This window comes from Triticum dicoccoides, chromosome 5A (assembly GCF_002162155.2).
Source record: "Triticum dicoccoides isolate Atlit2015 ecotype Zavitan chromosome 5A, WEW_v2.0, whole genome shotgun sequence".
Taxonomy (NCBI): Eukaryota; Viridiplantae; Streptophyta; class Magnoliopsida; order Poales; family Poaceae; genus Triticum; species Triticum dicoccoides.
This window is the reverse complement of record NC_041388.1, coordinates 568,369,449-568,379,041: the sequence shown is the minus strand read 5'-3', so window position 1 is coordinate 568,379,041 and position 9,593 is coordinate 568,369,449.

The window sequence follows — 9,593 nt, the reverse complement described above, 5'->3', positions numbered from 1 at the left end:
GAGAGGGGAGGGAGGACTCCGCCCGCCTGCCCGCGCGGCCACGGTTGCCAACTGCCGCCCGCGTGAGGTAGGCCCGCCACGGACAGCGAGGGCGGGAGGGAGTGGAGGCGCGCGCCGCGTCGGACCGCATTAGCCGACGGGAGCGGGCGGGGCGGGGCGGGGAGCGGGAGCGGGGGCTGGGGCTGGGGCGGGGGAGTGGGGCGTGACGCGCGCGCTGACCGGATCGGCGCGGCCCGGCGGCAAAACAAAGCGGATTGATGGATTCGTCGCTGTCGCTGGCGCGTCCGGCGGGCGGGCGGACGGTGACCCCAACCCCAACCCCAACCCCAACCGTGGTGGTTGGTTGCCTCTTCTTGCTCGGTGGGACTCCGCCCGCACCCGCACGCCGCGGTTGGTGGCGGACTGGCGTGCGTCTTCTTCCAGCCCCCTTTTCCCCTCGCTGCTCCCGTCCCGCGGCTTGCTTGCTGGAGCACTGTTCAACCAGTTGACCAGCCGAGCCAGCACCGGCAGAGTGGCAACTCAGCTCCAGGGACACCACCCAATCAGCTCCGGATGTCATGCGAGCATCAGATACCGTAAACCGGGGCATCCCAAATAATAGACGCCGGTTCACAGGACACGGCCGATTTTTCCGGCCCGAATAGACCCCTTATAATCGGCCATCCTGACTTTTTGATGTGGGATTCTGCATACTCGAGTCGTTTCTGTCATATCTACGAGATCCACACATGTTTTTGCCGGATCCCCTTCCCTTGCGCGAAAGCCATTTCCTTCAGCTTCCGTTCCCGCCTCACTCCCCGCCGCTGCCACCGCCGCATCTCCCCGCCGGTTCTTGGTACCCCCGGCTGCCCCGCATCGTCCATTAGCTTCGCCGTCCCGCGCCGTGTCCATTCCACCAAATTGGGAGGCCGGGGGAGCCCATTTGGAGGCTCCGATTTTTTCCAACGCCAGTGAGCCTCAGATTCACTCAAGGGATAGCCACACGCGCCGGAGGAAAGGGTTTTGGCTATCTTTGCTTCGGCCAGCGGGAAGAAGAAAGGGGTGGCCCACTTTGCTTCGGCCAACATGGGAGAAGAAAGGGGCGGCTGGCTTTGCCTCAGGGGAAGGTATGTTCAGTGCCCGCCGTCTATTTTAATTCAATTTTGACTGGGAGAAATTCACACGTGTGCATTTATTAGATGGATTGGAGTTCATCGTCGCCGTCTTCGTTGGCTGATCCGAAAATATAAGAGATGATTCCGAACGACGATGTCGACAACCTAGTGTTGTTGCATCTCGTGGACAATTTTCATATGTATTGGGGTGATTAGAACAATTTGTTGTTGTAATAATTTTTCGAATTTGATCATTTGTTGTAATGAAGACGATTGTTGTATTGTTAATTGCCTTTAGAACCATTTATACTCATGTTTTTAATTTATATTATGATTCTATTTAGTTCGTAATGTTGAAAATCTTGAATTTACAAAGCTACAAAAATTTGCGGTACCGCAAAGCCTCCGGCGTGGAACAGATCTTGTAAACTCGTCTTGTAGAACATTTGTGGGACAAGTTTACATGATTTGTTCCGCCGGATGAGGGAGTCCTGGATTAAGGGGTCCTCGGACGTCCGGCTTGTTAGTCATGGGCCGGACTGATTGGTTGTGAAGATGTGAAGACCGAAGACTGCACCCGTGGGACTCTCCTTGGCATGGAACATAAGCTTGGCGACCGACTATGTAGATTCCTTTCCTTTGTAACCGACCTTATGTAACCCTAGATCCTGCTGGTGTTTATATAAACCAGAGAACTTAGTCCGGAAAGGGGAGATACTCACTATCATAGTCATACAGGCTAGACTTCTAGGGTTTAGCCATTATGATCTCGTGGTAGATCAACTCTTGTAATACTTATATCCATCAAGATCAATCAAGCAGGAAGTAGGGTATTACCTCCATAGAGAGGGCCCAAACCTGGGAAAACATCGTGTCCCCTGCCTCCTCTTACCATCGACCTTAGATGCACAGTTCGAGACCCCCTACCCGAGATTCGCCGGTTTTGACACCGACATTGGTGCTTTCATTGAGAGTTTCACTGTGCCGTCGACGAAAGGTTCAATGGCCCCTTCAATCGTCAACAATGACGCTGGCCAGGGAGAAACCTTCCTCCTCGGACATATTTTCGTGTTCGGCGGCTTCGCACTTTGGGTCAACTCGTTTGGCCACCTGGAGCAGATCGATAGCTACGCCCCTGGCCATCAGGTCAGGCTTGGGAGCTTGAATTACATAGCGGACATCCGTGGAGATTTGATCTTCGCCGGATTCGAGGCCGCCGCGACCGCTCCTGGCCACCTTGACGAACATGACTTAAATATGTCGTCAGACCGCATCCAGAAGATAGCTCTGGTGACTACTCTGGCCTTAGATCCAGAGCACACTGCGGCGCCATCTAAGGACTGGAGGTTCAACCCCACCACGGAGGCCACAGATTCCCCGGCGTTGGAGCCGCACATGGACTTAAACTCACACAATATTTTTGTCACCGAAACCCCGGACTCGTCTCCGGGTGTAAGCCCCGAACCATGTGAGTCCACGGATGCCGAACTTGATCGTTTATCGATCTTCGAGTTCAGCGCCACAGACATCTTCCAGCACTCACCCTTGGGCGACGTGCTAAGCTCATTAAAGAACATGTCCTTGGCGGAGGACTCACAGACGAACTATATCCGGTTCGAACCAGAAGCTGATGATAGGGAATTTCGCTCCCCACCCGCCACCCACTTTATAGCCACTGTCGAAGACTTAACCGACATGCTCGATTACGGCTCCGATGACATCGACGGTGTGGACGATGATGCCGGAGAAGAAGAGGCCCAGGACCCGCCGTTCACCGGACGCTAGACCGCCACTTCCTCGTACGATGTGTACATGGTGGATGCACCAAAGGAGAATAGCAGCGATCACAAAAAAGACCCAGTTGAGGATAAACCTCCTAAGATACAATCGAAATTCCTACGTCAGCGGCGCCGCTCTAAGTCACGCCGCAGTAAAGATAGCAACGCCGACACAGGAGAAGATAACACTCCGAAAGGTGCCGAAGACAACGCAGCTACCGAACGGGATGAACAGGAAGATGTCCATGCACAAGGACTCGGAGGACAGTAATTATCTTTCGCTCTCCGAGGATGAGGCGAGCCTCGGCACCGAGGATTTCATCGTGCTTGAGGAACCTCTTGAGCAGGAGCGCTTCAAGCGCCAGCTAATAGCCACTGCAAGGAGCCTGAAAAAGAAGCAGCAGCAGCTTCAAGCTGACCAAGATCTACTCAACGATAAATGGACCGACGTCCTAGCAGCCAAAGAATACGGCCTCAAGCGCCCGGCCAAAAGCTACCCGAAGCGCAAGTTACTACCTCGGTTCGACAATGAGGCGCCAGAACACATACCACCATCGCGCAATGCGGCCGACCGACCACCACGTAGATGGGACAAAGCGGCAACTCAAGTCGAACACTAGCCCGCCCCGCCTCATCGCAAAGACAGAGGTAAATCAGCTCGGGGTCAAACATATGACCTTTGAGATGACCTGAACAATAAAGCAGGATATACCCGATCGATTTACGGATCGCGAGGACGTTCCTCGACACGTGATGATGGCTACCTATTCGGACATGACAAACTTAGTCACACCCGAGCCGACAACCGCAGACGTACTCCATCGGAGCTACGTCGCGACGCGGCCCGATATAGAGGCGTCACACACCCCCTTTGCTTCACCGATGAAGTAATGGATCACGAATTCCCCGAAGGGTTCAAACCCGTTAACATTGAATCATACGACGGAACAACCGACCCCGTGGTATGGATCGAGAATTTTATTCTCCATATCCACATGGCCCGCGGAGATGACCTCCACGCTATCAAATGCCTCCCACTAAAGCTCAAAGGGCCAGCTCGGCACTGGTTAAACAGCCTGCCCGAAAACTCTATCAGCAGCTGGGAGGACTTGGAAGAAGCCTTCCTTGACAACTTCCAAGGTACATATGTCCGGCCACCAGACGCCGATGACTTAAGCCACATAGTCCAACAACCTGGAGATTCAGCAAGGAAATTTTGGACTAGGTTCCTAACCAAAAAGAACCATATCGTCGACTGTCCGGATGCCGAAGTTCTAGCGGCCTTTAAACATAGCATCCGCGACAAATGGCTCGCCCGCCACCTCGGCCAAGAAAAGCCGAAATCTATGGCAGCCCTCACAGCACTTATGACCCACTTTTGTGCGGGTGAGGACAACTGGCTGGCTCGTAATAATAATACGGCCAGGGACGCAGGCCCCTCTGAGGCCAAAAACAGCAACGGCAAGCTCCGACGTAACAGACACAAGCGCCGAAGCAATGGTAATAATACCGATGACACTATAGTCAACACCAGATTCAGCAGCTCCAAGTCCATCCAGCGGAAGAAACCGTACAAGAGAAACAATCAAGGACCATCCATCATGGACCACATAATCAACCGTCCGTGCCAAATCCATGGCACCCCAGACAAACCAACCAACCATACCAACAGAGATTGTTTGGTTTTTAAGCAAGACGGCAAGTTAAATGTCGAGAATAAGGAAAATGGATCGTAGAGCGAGGACGATGACGAGGAGCCCCTGCACCCAAACACAGGGGAACAGAAGAAGTTTCCCCCTCAGGTCAAAACGGTGAACATGATATATGCTACACACATCCCCAAGAGGGAGCGCAAGCGCGCACTCAGGGACGTCTACGCGATAGAGCCGGTCACCCCAAAATTCAATCCATGATCGTCATGCCCGATCACTTTCGATCGCCGGGATCATCCGACCCGCATCCGTCACGGTAGTTCAGCCGCACTGGTCCTGGACCCAATAATTGATGGGTTCCACCTGAGCGAGTCCTGATGGACGGTGGCAGCAGCCTCAACTTTCTCTATCAGGATACAGTGCGCAAAATGGACATTCATCCATCACGGATCAAACTCACAAAGACTACTTTCAAAGGAGTCATACCGGGCGTAGAGGCCCGCTGCACGGGCTCAATCACACTATAGGTTGTCTTCGGATCTCCGGACAACTTCCGAAGCGAGGAGTTAATCTTCGATATCGTCCCCTTTCACAGAGGCTATCATGCGCTGCTCGGACGAACCGCATTCTCTCAAGCTCAAGATGCCCGGCCCACGTGGCATCATAATAGTCAATGGAAATACAGAACGCTCCCTCCGTACAGAAAAGCACACAACTGCCTTAGCAGCAGAAGTACAGAGCGGCCTTCTCAAGCAGAACCTTCATTCGGCTGCCGAGCCCAAGGACACCGTCAAGAGGATCCGAACTACCCTGCAGCAGGATAGCTCGGCTCGTCAGGAGCTCGACTAGCAATCCGGCCTCCGTCTCAGTCCCGATCAAGTGGTGGCATTCACACCGCGCGTACATAACTATGCACTCAAAATTCCATGGGCATCGATGGAGGCATAGCTAGCTTGTGATCCACAGTACGGCTTAACCGACACCGGATACACACATACTTTTACTTTTATTCGTTTCCTTTTCAGGTTTCAATCCCGCAGGCCCCATCGGATGGCCTGATCATCGGTACTCTTGAAGGACAAACACACCAAGGCGGCAAGAAGCAAGAATAGGGGGGACTTCTCTAGGTGGTTTCGTTAAACGATCACTCTACCTGTTTTTCAGGACCCACGTGCAGCTCTCCCTTGGTTAAGGCATAGTAACTAGCCTCCTGCTTATTGCATTACTTGTATAAACACGCTTTAACGCACCAATGAAATTATAATAAGAACAGTTTGCGGCTCAAATTTTGTGGCCCTAGCTTATCACTTGTTCTTCTTTTTCTTCCTGTTTTGTCTTTTCTGGCAACTTTATCAGGTAGGACCCGTACACTTCGGTACGTTTGATGTTTGCCAGGGGCTTCATAGCACCCCACACTACGGCAACAAAAGTCCGAACACTTTTTATAAGTATAGTTCGGCACCCCGAATTTAGCATTATATGCATTGGCTCCGAATCATGTCTTTGGTCAATAGTTGGGTTGCCCGACTCCTGTTCTTTCTACCTTACGTTCCGCTATATCGGCTAAGGTAGTAAAGGGAGAACTATTGCGATTGTGCCTTGGTTTATCCAAAGGAGCACCTCAGTAGAGAAAGCCGAAAACTGACTGTCATGATGCAGCGAGAGCCGGTCAGCTGTTTGGAGGTTGCAAATCGTTGGAGATTTCTTCTGCATTACGCGAAGGATCGATACTTCATGATCAGACGCTTATAGCACTCTAGTTCAGATACTAGGGGTTGTGCCCATGTTTTTATTGTCGAACTCCTATGGCTAAGTGAGGGCGTTAAAGCCGCATAGTCTGGTTGCCTGGTTCGTTGCGCTAAACAATTCCTTCAAGGACCATAAAATTTGATCAAGATTGTTTAGATTCCATACTGAACACCTCCGTACTACCTACGTGGGGCAGAAGCCAATGACTGGTTAACCCTCAGATTTCATACAACACGGCCGCACAGGAGGTACAATTTAAAAACATAACAAGCATTATATTACAAACCCACTTTGTTCTATCATACAAGGCAGAAGGAACTTGAATATATTCATTCAAAGATCGTGTCTTTCGCACATTGATCCGCAACAATGCGGGACCCCTCCAAGACATCGCCAAAGTATCACTCAGGTGTGCGGTGCTCCTTGCCCTCTGGCGCCCTGATACGTCTCCAATGTATCTATAATTTTTGATTGCTCCATGCTATATTATCTACTGTTTTGGACATTATTGGGCTTTATTATCCACTTTTATATTATTTTTGGGACTAACCTATTAACCGGAGGCCCAGCCCAGAATTGTTGTTTTTTGCCTGTTTTAGGGTTTCGAAGAAAAGGAATATCAAACGGAGTCCAAACGGAATGAAACCTTCGGGGACGTGATTTTCTCAACGAACAAGACCCGAGAGACTTGGACCCTACATCAAGAAAGAAAAGAGGAGGCCACGAGGTAGGGGGCGCGCCTGCCTACCCCAGGCGCGCCCTCCACCCTCGTGGGCCCCCTGTTGCTCCACCGACGTACTCCTTCCTCCTATATATACCTACGTACCACCAAACGACCAGATACGGAGCCAAAACCCTAATTCCACCGCCACAACTTTCTGTATCCACGAGATCCCATCTTGGGGCCTGTTTCGGAGCTCCGCCGGAGGGGGCATCGATCATGGAGGGCTTCTACATCAACACCATAGCCTCTCCGATGAAGTGTGAGTAGTTTACGTCAGACCTACAGGTCCATAGTTAGTAGCTACATGGCTTCTTCTCTCTTTTTGGATCTCAATACAATGTTCTCCCCCTCTCTTGTGGAGAACTATTCGGTGTAACCTTCTTTTTGTGGTGTGTTTGTTGAGATTGATGAACTGTGGGTTATGATCAAGTCTATCTATGAATAATATTTGAATATTCTCTGAATTCTTTTATGTATGATTGGTTATCTTTGCAAGTCTCTTCGAATTATCAGTTTGGTTTGGCCACTAGATTGATCTTTCTTGCAATGGGAGAAGTGCTTAGCTCTGGGTTCAATCTTGCAGTGTCCTTTCCCAGTCACAGTAGGGGCAGCAAGGCACGTATTGTATTGTTGCCATCGAGGATAACAAGATGGGGTTTTCTTCATATTGCATGAGTCTATCCCTCTACATCATGTCATCTTGCTTAAGGCGTTACTCTGTTTTTAACTTAATACTCTAGATGCATGCTGGATAGCGGTCGATGAGGGGAGTAATAGTAGTAATTGTAGGCAGGAGTCGGTCTACTTGTCTCGGACGTGATGCCTATATACATGATCATACCTAGATATTCTCATAACTATGCTCAATTATGTTAATTGCTCAACAGTAATTTGTTCACCCACCGTAGAATACTTATGCTCTCGAGAGAAGCCACTAGTGAAATCTATGACCCCCGGGTCTATCTTTATCATATTGATCTCCTATTACTTAGTTATCTCCTTTGCTATTTACTTTGCATCTTTATCATAAAAATACCAAAAATATTACTTATCATATCTATCAGATCTCACTCTCGTAAGTGGCCTTATAGGGATTGACAACCCCTATTTGTGTTGGTTGCGAGGATTTATTTGTTTTGTGCAGGTACGAGGGACCAGCGCGGCATTGGCTTAACAGCTTGCCAGCGGACTCCATTAGCTGTTGGGAAGATCTGGAAGCCGCATTCCCCGACAACTTTCAGGGCACTTATGTGCGACCACCAGACGCTGATGACTTGAGCCACATAATTCAGCAGCCAAAAGAGTCGGCCAGGCAATTCTGGACTCGGTTCCTTACAAAGAAAAATCAAATCGTCGACTGTCCGGATGCGGAGGCCTTAGCGGCTTTCAAGCACAACATCCGAGACGAGTGGCTAGCCCGACACCTTGGTCAGGAAAAGCCGAAATCTATGCCAGCTCTCACGACGCTCATGACCCGCTTTTGTGCGGGAGAAGACAGCTGGCTGGCTCGCAGTAATAACATATCAAAGAACCATGGTACCTTAGATACCAAGGACGGCAATAGCAGGTCACATCGCAACAAGCATAAGCGCCGCATTAACAGCAAAAATACTGAGGATACGACAGTCAATGCCGGATTGAAAGGCTCTAAACCTGGTCAGCGGAAAAAGCCATTCAAACAAAGTACGCCGGGTCCGTCCAGCTTGGACCGCATACTCGATCGCTCGTGTCAAATACACGGCACCCCAGACAAGCCAGCCAATCACACCAACAGGGATTGTTGGGTGTTCAAGCAGGCCGGCAAGTTAATTGCCGAAAGCAAGGACAAGGGGCCGCATAGCGATGACGAGGAGGAGCCCCGGCAGCCGCACACTAGAGGACAGAAGAGGTTTCCCCCGCAAGTGCAGACGGTGAACATGATATACGCAACCCACATCCCCAAGAGGGAGCGGAAGCGTGCGCTCAGGGACGTATATGCGTTGGAGCCAGTCGCCCCAAAGTTCAACCCTTGGTCCTCCTGTCCGATCACCTTCGATCACAGGGACCACCCCACTAGTATCCGTCATGGTGGATTCGCCGCACTGGTCCTAGACCCAATCATTGACGGATTTCACCTCACTCGAGTCCTTATGGATGGCGGCAGCAGCCTGAACCTGCTTTATCAGGACACAGTGCGCAAAATGGGTATAGACCCCTCAAGGATCAAACCCACGAAAACGACCTTTAAGGGCGTCATTCCAGGTGTAGAGGCCCATTCCACAGGCTCAATTACACTGGAAGTGGTCTTCGGATCCCCGGATAATTTCTAAAGCGAAGAGTTAATCTTCGATATAGTCCCGTCCCGCAGTGGTTATCACGCGCTGCTCGGGTGAACCGCATTCGCTAGATTCAATGTGGTACCGCATTATGCATACCTCAAGCTCAAGATGCCAGGACCTCGCAGAGTTATTACAGTCAATGGAAACACAGAGCGCTCTCTCCGAACAGAGGAACACACCGCAGCCCTCGCAGCAGAAGCGCAAAGCAGCCTCTCAAGGCAATCAACCAGTTCGGTGTTTCAAAGCCCGGACACCTTCAAGCGCGCTCGGGGCAATCG